Consider the following 10,183-nt stretch of genomic DNA (forward strand, 5'->3'; position numbering starts at 1 on the left):
AAAGGCAAGAGCATAAACAATAGCTGAATCACAAGAACAAGATTGATTCACTCAATCTGAATTTAACTTCTCAAAACCAGAAATGTCTCTCAAAATCTAAAATGTGACCCACTCTCTAAACTATAAAATCAAAAGAGGTAAGGTAACTCAAACTATGAGGAAACCGATTGCAACAAACCATTTAAGTTCAAAAACTAATCCTAATGAGTACTGTGAACTTAATTCATTTGACTAAACAAAGCAATTTGAGCACAATAAACCCCAATAAATGAAGAGAACTCAAACCAACTGAGTACTGTAAAACCCAACATGTTAAGGCAACTCAAACCGTTTGAGGGAAACCGATTGGAATAAACCATTTGAGTAAAAACTAATCTATACGAGTTCTGTGAACTTACTCCATTTAAGTTGAAGTAATGAGGTCTTTAATTCATTACCTTCAACACTGAGTTCAAAACTCTTTTCAAATGAGTAGACTTAACTTTCAGTCAATTTTGAGTTAACTACACTCATTTCAGTTGATAAAGTTGACGGTTGGGTTTTACAGTGCATTTAAATTATTTAACCGAATGGTCTAAAGGTCATGGCACAGGTGCACGGGCATGTCTGAATATATAATATGAAAATGAAAATAAATAGTGTTGTTGGAAGTACTCTATTACTCTAGATTTAACTTATTACAAAAGAAATTCAAAACTGTTTCTCCCACCCATCTAACACAGAATAAATGTTTGTAGAAGGTGCATAAAAAATAAAATTAAAGGCTTATTATATATGCATAACATAGTGTTATTTGGAATCATAAAACGGAACTGGCTGGAATAAAAACATTAAAGCAAGGTATACATGGACAATGAAAGCAAAGGAGAAAAATCATTAAATAAACAATAAAATTAAATAAATAAGATTGCTTGTCAAAACGCATGTGAAAATCTATTGCAGTTCAGTCTGCATAAATAGTGTGAATTATTCCAGCATTTTGTTAAAAGTAGACAATTTGTCACTTAGTGAGAATCTCAGTTCCTCTATGTGTAACATATTTCCAAGTTGGAAGACCACATGGGAAAGCTAGGTTGCTGCCAGAAATGGTGTTAGTGAGTGGAGGTAACCTCTAGTCTGTGTGGGTCCTAAGGCCCCAGTATAGAGAAGGAAACTCTATACTGCTCAGTGAGCCATTTTTCAGATGATATGTTAAACTGAGGTCCTGACTCTCTGTGGTAGTTAAAAATCCCAGTTTAACCCCAGTATCCTGGCCAAATTTTCTCACTGGCCTCTGTCCCTCATGACCTCCTAACCATCCCCATATCATTCTGGCTTTATCACTGCCTCCTCTCCACCAATCAGCTGGTGTGTTGTGTGCGGTCTGGCGCAATGTGACTGCCGTCGCAACATCCAGGTAGATGCTGCACACTGGAGGTGGACGAGGGGATTCCCTCCTCTAATGTGTAAAGCGCTATATAATTGTAAGGAAGTTTTCTGGCCCATATTTTAGAGGTGGTCACAGTATCCCCTAATTTGAATTTTTTTTATATATATATATTTTGTTTTTGCAATACATATACAAAATTGCTTGTGTTTAGTTTCTACTGCAAGAACTGTCCTTTGCTCCTAAAAGTCCAGTACCCACTTTCATTATTTGAAGTATGGGAAAAACAGTCTGCATGCCCAGTGCATGGTCTAAACGTGTTTGTTATCATTCTTTTAGTGAGTTATGGGTGTGTTTTTGGCATAACATCAGAGTCTCCCATTCTCTTCAAGAATGTTTACATATTTACATTGCTGACATGGTGAATAGCAATTTTCGCAGTTTATTTCAGTTGCCTCAAAATAGCGACGTGCCAACAGTGGGCTTAACACATCTCATAATCCTGGACCAGGCTGTATCCTGAGCAGCTGCTGTGGATTTTATGGAGGAGTGGAGAGCATGAGACTGATTCCTGTGATGTTCCAGGGACAGACAAGTCTTTACTGAGTTCCAGCTTTCTCCAGCCTCCGGCACCTAAACTGCAGCTCTGCACAAGACGTTTGGCCATAGGAGAAATGGTCGTGCCCAACTGAGCCTGGTATCTCTCAAGGTTTTTAATTCTTCATTTTCGCCAATTGATGAAGTTTTTTCCTCGTCACAGTTACCACTGGCTTGCATGGTTCGATGGATTTGCTCTTCAGTTTTTGGCCTCTCAGTAGTGATTATTAAACCACAATGAACTGAGCTAAACTGAATTGAACCTAAACACTGAAAACTGGACTACACCGTTTCAATTTTCTATAATTTTCTATGTGAAGCTGCTTTGACACAATCTACATTATAAAAGTACTATACAAATAAAGGTGAATTGAATTGAACCTCCTTTTCAGACCAGCATGCCGATGGGCACACAAATGGGCACAAATACATTTGCTATTTAAACAACATTGCACAAGATGTAAAAATAATACCTGCGGCAGGCTGAAACTAGCAAGAAAAAAAAAACATTTTCACTGCGCCTGCTGCCGCATTGCGCCAGCTGTATGATAAAGCCCTAGGAGAGCAGTGGATGGGGATTTCAACCCTACAGCTGAAGAGCTCCTGACAGCAGACTTCATTTCCAGCCTCAAACTCAGCAGCCAGTAATTATCAAGTAACCCCGTACACATTGATTAGCTGGTTCAGGTGTGCTTGATTAGGGTTGGAGCTGAAATCTGCAGGATAAGGCTCTCCATGAGCAGGTTTGAAGACCCCTTGTATAGACATTATACAGACTTTAAACATGTGGTCAATTTCATCATCAGCGAAACTCAAGAGACCGGAAAATCTGCATGGATATAGAAAGATGTTGATATGAGATGCTGACTAAATAGCTTAGCGCTGACTGGAGAAATGGTAATGAATGTACAGTACATTTTTAAAAAACGCATGGCAAGGTTAGAAGGGTCCCAGTGGGGGATTTTTAAATGGCTTGGATATAGGGTGATCACATTTAAGTCAAAAATATCTTTTAAAAAAAAATGTTAAAAAGAAATGTAAGAGCTCAAATATTTGGGAATGTACTGTTCCATAACATGAATACATTTATAAAAAACACCTATAGACCTAGTTTTAGGCTGTACGTATTGTGGTGTAGAGTGCACTACACAATATTAAAAAAGTTGCAACTTCAAAATACAATTCTGATGCGTTTTTTAAAAATGTCATGCTTAATTATGTATTAACATGTCAGTTTAAAGGCACAGAGGCTAAGTGGTTAGCACTGTTGCCTCACAGAAAAAAGGTTACTGGTTTGAGTCACAGCTGGCATTTCTATGCAGAGTTTGTATGTTCTACTCATGTTCGAGTGGGTTTCCTCCAGGTGTTTCTGTTCTTCTTCCAGTTCCGAAGACATGCATGAATTAAATAAACTATATTAGTTGTAGTGTATGAGTGCGTGTTCACAAATCTGTATAATAATATAGGTATGACACTGGTATTACAGGAAGGTGTTGAAATGAAGACATTGCTGATGTCCACATTTCTCAAAAATCTTATAAATCACACAGAATGAGTTTTTTTGTTGTTGTTGAAAAAATAAAACTGTATTTAGTTTCCTGTGAGGGTTAGGTTTAGGGGTAGGCTGGGGGTAATGGAAATAGAAAATACAGTTTGTACAGTAAAAAAAAAAAAAAAAAAAGTGGAAACCTAAAAGTAATGTCCCCACAATTCACAAAAACAAACATATGTGGATGAGCGATTGTATGGGTGTTTCCTGCTGTAGTGCTGGGTTGGAAGCCCACAGAACAAACTTACTGTAAATTCCCAAAATAAAAAGTACACATTACACATTGTCACTTTAGATTTATAAGGTTCCATCTGCGTTCTAAATGATTGAGACATCGAGCTTTAAAGGTTTTGCATTCAGTATAGCAAACAATATTTGTGTAACAGTTCTCTTTGGTACTGTATATTGACATGACAGAGACCCTAAATCTACTCAATGCAAATTAGCAAAATTATCTTACATAAAAAAGGGCAATTGCAGATGGAACTTTTCATTCTTTTTTTTTTTTTTGTCGTTTTCCACTTGGAATTATAAGGTTCTGTCTGGCAGATCATTAATCGAAGCATTACTTATCGAGAAATAATCACAAAAGAAAATTGAAAATTGGTGTTGTAACTATGTTTATACACAAATAAAAATATTTAATATATTGCATTTTATTAAAAACGGTTTCATTTTTAGTAAAATTTAAAAGTAAATATTCACATTTCATCTTGATGTCAAACAATGCTTGTAAACCATCACATTTACACACATCTTTCAGTTTCAGGTTTCTTCTCAATTTTGTGTGGTGCAGCATTATTTAGTCAACTCTGATTTTGTATTTCTTTCTGGTCTTTCCCACTGTCAATGCAGCAGTCTGGTAGAATGACAAAGAAAGCTAACTCTGATAAGTCCTCGTGTGTGTATTTGAAATGCTGATTGGCTCACAAAAAGATCCTTATTAAAGCAAGCTAAAGTTCGACTATGTAGATAAAACCTTTTCTGTTTTTTAAATAAAAAGTCTTAAAATGTAAACCGCTTATAAAAAAAAAAACATCCCATAATGTAAATAGGTTGTCATTTAATAAGAGTATGTCAACTCAATTTTGACAAAAATGTCAGACAGAACTTTAATATTTCTAAGGTGACGTATAGTTATTTTTGAAGATACTAGTATTCAGCTTGAAGTGCAAAAAAGGGCTTAACTGGGTAAATTGGTTTAAGGTAGTAAGTTAAGAAGGGAGTAAGGAAGGTAGGTTAATTTGGCACATCAGATAACATAGATAACATAGGGGCTAATAATATTGAACTATATATATGCAAAGTTTAAATTGCTGCAGTTGAAAAATATTATAGGAGGTATAATTATTAATAAAATAAAATGTATAAAATGTTGTGGAAAAAGTCCCTGATCTGTTTAAAATCACATGCAAAATATATTAAAAATATAATAAACAGTAAAAAATAATTAAAGTTATAAACAGTTGAAGCAAAAAATATTAGCCCATTTAAATTATTAATTAATAGCCCCCCTGTTTATTTTTTCCCCAATTTTACGACAAGTTTTACAACAGTTTTACGAAGAGTCAATTTTTTCAACACATTTCTAAACATAATAGTTTTTAGAACTCTTTTCTAATAACTGATTTATTTTATCTTTGTCATGATGACAGAAAATAATATTTTACTATATATTTTTCAAGACACTTCTATACAGCTTAAAGTGACATTTAAAGGCTTAACTAGGTTAATTAGGTTAACTAGGCAGGTTACGGTAATTAGGCAAGTTATTGTATAACGATTATTTGTTCTGTAGATTAACGGAAAAATATAGCTTAAATGGGCTAATAATTTTGACCTTAAAATGGGTTTTTAAAAATTAAAAACAGGTTTTATTCTAGCCAAAATAAAACAACTAAGACTTTCTCTAGAAGAAAAAAATATTATTAGACATACTGTGCAAATTTCCTTGCGCTGTTAAACATCATTTGGGAAATATTTAAAAAAGGAAAAACAATTCAAAGGGGGGCTAATAATTCTGACTTCAACTGTATACAAATATATTAAAAATGGTAAAAATACCAACATGAATAAATGACATCCACAAAGATCATACTACTTATTTTCTTTCTGTCATGTACCTGACTGTAATCATGTACACAGCATTGTGTTTCTCATTCAATAAAGTGAATCAGCTGCCAATCTCAGTGGATCTCAGCGGGATCTCAATGCCTATCCCTAATGTACACTAATGTAGCCGAGCCACTTTTTCAAAAGATCACCCAACATAAACATAACATTTAAAAAAAATATCTTACCTAACACATTCCTCCAAAACTTTTCTTCCCTTTCACTGGACTCGCTTTCACACCCGTCTGTACACAGTGGTGATTTATGAGACCCAGAACTAAAGATTGCAACATATACACTTTTTGTTACATTTACATTTCAAGATGTACAAAAGCAACACTTCTGCATTTCTGTCCAACCTGTTGCAGTACTACAAGTAAGAACCACAGCTCTTTTCTCAGCCTTCTTATCTTGTCCAAGCCTAACGAGCAAAATAAGAACTTGCTTTGACACAGCCCATTTTAAGCACAGTATCTAGTTTATTTGTTTTCTTTAAGCGTTCGAGTGGCTCCCCTTTTGCCTGAATTCCCTCGCTATTCTCACACCTGCCAACCAATCAGCCATTAATCATCAGCATTATACGCTCAGTGCATCTGCAGTGCAGCATCAGCCTCGTCCTACTCAGCCTCATCAGAATCTGTCTGTGGGAGTTCAGTGAGGAAAGCTAATGGAGATTCTGGTTCCTCTGCCCGACTATAAAGCTCTTTATGTAAGCTCTCTCCTGTCGTCAAAGCTACGATCCTCTTCCTGCTATTCCAGTCTGTTGCATACCTCATTTCAAACCACAAATGAAGAATCCCAATCGCACTTTCTCCATTCTTCACTAACTGCTAGAAATTTCCCAGTCCAGTGATTTCTTTGGGACTGCTAATCCGCTGGGAAGGAGAAGACTTTACCTCGGTCTTTGCCAAAATGATGTCACATTCTTCTTCCTGCGCTGGATCAGAGCTTCACATTAAAGTGGTGGAACAGATTTACTTTTATTACTTTGTTCTACAGTATTACAATCATGCATCATACAACAGGGGTGTTCAATCCTGATCCTGGACAGCCAAATATCCTTATCTCACATGGAAACGTAACTATTTCACATATTGTCGGAAAAGTGGCTAATTTGTACATATTCATACAATTTCATTCAAATGAAAACATACAGTTTTAAATAAGTTGCATGATGCCAGTACACCAACCCTAACCTTATTCCTCATTGGGGGATGATCAAATTCTCCTATATCGTAGGAATGAGGTTGTACAAATGAACACAAATTAGCCACTAATTCAAAAAGTTACAAGTTGCTGTGAGACGTGTTACTGTAACGGCATTACTTTTGACGGTAACTACATTGTAAAAAAAAAAAATCCATAATTTTACGTAAAATAACTGCCATTAAATTACATAAATTTACCGTGAAATAACTGATTTTAATTACATAACATTAAACGTAAAAATAATGGCTGTTAAATTACATAAATTTACCATAGAATAACGGATGTTAAATTACATAAATTTTATGTAAAATAATGGCCATTAATTTAAATAAATTTACAGTAAAATAACGGACATTAAATTACAGAAATTTACCATATAATAACGGCCGTTAAATTACAAAAATTTTCAGTGACATAACAGCCATTAAATTACAGTAATATACCCTAAAACAATGGATGCTAAATTACAAAAATTTCCTTAAATTAAAATTTCTGGTAAATTTCTGTAATTTAACAGCCATTATTTTACCTTTTTTTTTTTTACAGATTTTTTTTACAGCGTACTGTGACATTACTTCTTAAATATATTAACCTTGTTACCATTACAATGATGCGTTTGTTAATTAAATTAATTAATTTTGGCTGCAGTCTAGCCTACATCTTCCTGTTTACAACGGCGACACACTGGAATTGGTGGATGTCAACAAACCATTGTAAAGAAGACGCGTCGTGTATGAGCAGCCAGATTGGACAAAAGTAAAGCAAAGCAGAGAGAACGGCGAGATTCTGAAGTGTGCATCAGATGGACGATGTTCTATCCCATAATGTAAAGAATGTACTTTTCTAATGACGGAGTAGTATGTTTAAATTCAAATGCAGTACTAATGAGTAGTAGGCGGTTTTGGTTTTGGTCCAAGTGTGTGCACGAGAGAGACCGAATGTGCGCGAAGTAGGCCTGGTGTGCGTGCTAGAGAGACTAAATGTGCATGAGAGACCAAGAAACTGTTAACGTTACTATTATTAATTACTATTACTAGCATGTTTGTTTTTGAAATAAATGAGCACAAATTTGACATCCAGTTGTTAACAAAATTGATTAGTTTAGTAGACAGTGACAAATTTCTGTTATATTTTAGAACACGTTATTTTAAACGTATAGAGTTGTAATGCTTAGAAAAAAAAAGCTCAGATCTTTTTTTTTGTATTAAACATTTTTTGTAGCAGTTGAATATTGAATATACAAAACTTTGAATATACACAGCTTACTTTCTATAAGTTGCTCACATACCATGTTTAATTTGTGGTTAATTTGAAAATTGCTCATAGATTTCATTTTGAGCAGCTGTTATGTTTTTATTTTGTTTAAAATGCACACAATTTATGGTTGTCTATAAATCTGAGTTTTTTGGTTCCGAGTTTCACCAAACTGATTCTGAATGATAATTCAGATTACTTTACTTTATTCATTCATAAGGTACTGTGTTAGTTGTTGAACATCACTATTGTATACTGAAGCTGTGAAGAAATATGTTCAAGGGTTAAATACAAACTTTTATGACGCTGAAGCAACTTTAGTTTTTGCTTTTTGGTCTCTGAATATATTATTCAGCTGTTTTTTAACCTTGTGATATTTTCATTTTTATAGAGTAGCGTTTCATTAGTATTGAAAAATTATTTTTTATTTAAGTTTGTCTTTTAATTGTGAGAATGCAAATTATTTAAAACTGTGAAGCTGATCAACATCATCATGCAGCACTTAAGTGACGTTATAAGGGCAATAATGGGAGCATTAAAATGGTCTTTGGGAAAGTAACTAAAAATTACTTTAACAGTAATGCATTACTTTTTGGTGTAGTAAGTAATCAATAAAGTAATTGAGTTACCTTTTAAATTAAGTAACTTACTAGTTACTATTTTTCAGTAACTAGCACAACACTGGAGATAATGTTGAAATAACTTGCTGATTTTAGCTTACCTTGAAGTTTTTAGTAAGTCTGAGGACCTTAGGCTTGTTTGAGATGAACCACACTATGGTTCCACCAGCTGGTTGCAGGAGTGAGAGAAGGCAATAGACTGTAGCTTAATCAGATACTTCAAGCTTTCTGTAGAGTGCTGGACTAGGTCAAAATTTTTTTGGTGTCTGAAAAAAAGGAGAGCATCTTATTTTTTTTTTATCTGTTTCTCCAGGTTGCAATATCTGCATATAATTCTGCTGTCATTTTAGCTCATAAAACACATTTTTAAATTGATAGTTTTACCCAAACACAGACCTATCAATAGTAAATTAAAAAAAAAAAAATGTGTGTGTGTAGATATTTAACAATGTAAATATCTCTACAAAATGAGGAAATAGATTGTATAAAGACAAATAGAAATCAAACCATAGATAAAATAAATTTATAAAGGTATCTCAAATTAGTTATTTATTTATTTTTCTTTTTAGTCCTCATATATTTTCAAAACTTAAAATTTTCATGGGTGCTCACCACAAACACACACGTAACAGGTACTATCAGAATTTTTCATATTTATTAACAAACTATAGGAACAACAAGAAAGCTGATAAGACCAGACAAAGACCAAACAAAACTAGGGAAGTATAAATAGACAGGACATGATTTACTTAATTACAAACAGGGGTGTAAACACAGGTTGAACTGATGAACAATAATAAAAGGCGGGAAAACTGAACAAAGGAATCACATGACATAACAAAAGCACATGGAACAACATGACATGGGGAAACACAGAACCTGACAAAAAATATAGTTCACTTTTTAATGATACAACGTTACATTTGATTTATTTATTTTTATTTTTTTCAATATTGTTAGTGTATATATAAAATTATTCAAATATTAGAAAAGCGGTTAAAGGTGCTGTATGCTTTGACTCTTCTAAAGCATAAAAATACCATAATATGTCAGATATTTAGGAAACATATGAGTGAACATTGTCATTTATCTGAAAAACAATGCTGAAGTCAGTTATTCTGCTTTGAAAATATGCATTATATAGTGAAACATTTGTCTTTGTTTTGGTCTTTTAACCATCCCAATGCCAGTTTAGCCAGTTGTATTTCAGCACCCTGGGTTGCCCTGGTGGAAAACCAAGGTTCTAAAAGTGTGTCCGCGACCAAAATGTGACGTCTGGTGCACAGTAGCAGACTCCGAAATGAGTCGCAGAGTCAGAGTTCCACATGAAGTGGTTATTAATTAGCAAAAAATATATATTTTATGAATGCAACCATTAGGTGAGCAAGTTGCATTACAACCCCATTTCCTAACAACACACTACGTGACTAGATTTGCAGTGATAAGCAATTTGGCTGTTTGCACCAGACAAAACAT

At 34.1% G+C, this 10,183-nt stretch overlaps 1 long non-coding RNA gene across 1 annotated transcript in view; it reads right to left on the reverse strand.

The window, feature by feature from the left end:
• The window catches only part of LOC141376077 (uncharacterized), a 48,064-nt gene extending 38,657 nt beyond the window's left edge, over positions 1 to 9,407 (reverse strand). Inside the window, exons 1-2 of the long non-coding RNA XR_012385186.1 lie at positions 9,320 to 9,407; positions 8,809 to 8,973 (exon numbers count right to left, since the gene is read on the reverse strand). This is a non-coding gene — a long non-coding RNA (uncharacterized lncRNA). The remainder of the gene's footprint in view (positions 1 to 8,808; positions 8,974 to 9,319) is intronic.
• Positions 9,408 to 10,183: the final 776 nt, after the last annotated feature.

Source organism: Danio rerio, chromosome 9 (genome assembly GCF_049306965.1).
Source record: "Danio rerio strain Tuebingen ecotype United States chromosome 9, GRCz12tu, whole genome shotgun sequence".
NCBI lineage: Eukaryota > Metazoa > Chordata > Actinopteri > Cypriniformes > Danionidae > Danio > Danio rerio.